The 1,372-nt window shown below is 44.0% G+C and overlaps 1 long non-coding RNA gene across 2 annotated transcripts; it reads left to right on the forward strand.

Moving 5' to 3' along the window:
* On the forward strand, positions 1-1,372 carry LOC109106977. 2 transcript variants are annotated; one of them, XR_006161741.1, is made up of 3 exons: positions 1-434; positions 514-684; positions 1,076-1,372. It is a non-coding gene; the product is annotated as an uncharacterized LOC109106977 (long non-coding RNA). The 2 variants fall into 2 exon arrangements; XR_006161742.1 differs by lacking the exon at positions 1-434 and having other exon boundaries at positions 444-684.

A 1,372-nucleotide genomic window follows, 5' to 3' on the forward strand; every position in this document is an offset into this window, starting at 1 on the left:
TCTAATGTTCATCATCTCCCTCGGACTGTAGGTAGGGTAGTGTCGGAGGCTCATACAGCTTCTACGGCAGCCTCTGCTATTTTTAGGCCATGGGACTAAGTTGATCGTCGGGGCGACGATGTAAGACCTTGGGGGTGGACTGTGGCAGGTAGAGATCGGTAAGTTCATCATTAGGCATTAGTTTATTCATTGGTTGGGGCCGATAGAGGGAGTTGGATTATGTGTATATAAACAACATGCGTGTGTGACTTAGATGAGCGTCACTTCCTGGGATCCCGTTTCGCTTCTGGTTCATGGACTGAGGGCTGCTGTGATTTTGGCTTTACAGGACGATTGCGGCAACTGTAGTTATCTCCGTGGCTGCAGATATTGTGGCTTTGACTTATTGTTGGTGGCGGCGTGTGTCTCGCATCTGCATATGTGACCACATTCAGGTAACGTTATGCGTTTTAATGGCTGTAATGGTGTGTGGATTTGCTTGCGTTTCGTTAGTAATTCATGCTTTTATTGTAGTCAATATAATGCTGTGTATGGGCGGATGACGACTGTATATGCTGAGTTATTTTCCTTGTGTATCCTGAGCTCCACCGGCTGAGTGATTAAACCGAAACTATACTTCGCATTGCATCTATGGAGTATTATCTTCACTTCTACTGACTCCCGGGTCCCTGTGCCTGTTATCTGGTAGGTCTAATTCATGTGGGGTTTTATTACGTAAATGTTTTATGGTGACTGGTTAACATGACTAGTTTGTCCCCTATGTTGTAGAGTGATAGGGGCACGCAGTGACGTCACCGCTGTCTTGTTCCTGGTTGAACATTCATGAATTTCGTGTTAATACGATTGTGAACCCGTTGAGTGTGGGAGTGCTTTTTTTGCATTCATATGGTCCAGTTGTGTTTTGATTTAATTTGGTTAATTCTGTTATTGTGCGTTTGGCAGGCATTAAGTGTCAGCTGTGTTGCCTGCCTAAATCTTGTGTTAATTATTTTTGTTTTGTGTTTGAGTGTGTGTGTGTGTGTGTGTGTGAGTGTGTGTGTTTGTTTGAGTGTGTGTGTGCTATTCTGTTTTACAGGAGCTGCAGACCTTTTATGGAGAGCAGGGCTGAAGTCTTTCTTTAGGTGGTGATGGTGTTTCCTCACAGAGTGCTGTGATTTGCCGTGTGCACTGGGGCTTTTGGATTGGTGTGAGTGTGCAGTGTACTTAGAGTAAAGGCCTGTACGGCCGGTCATGTAGCCCAGGCTGCAGCTCCTCATTGTTGTCCTTTCTGGACCTTTTGTGTAATTGTGGTCCCAGTCTCTTTTCAGTGAATGTGTTTTAAATTTCTGTTGTTATTGAATTCAAAATAAATTGTTTTATTTTTATACCAGTA

The sequence above is a fragment of the Cyprinus carpio genome, chromosome A15, assembly GCF_018340385.1.
Source record: "Cyprinus carpio isolate SPL01 chromosome A15, ASM1834038v1, whole genome shotgun sequence".
Lineage (NCBI taxonomy): Eukaryota > Metazoa > Chordata > Actinopteri > Cypriniformes > Cyprinidae > Cyprinus > Cyprinus carpio.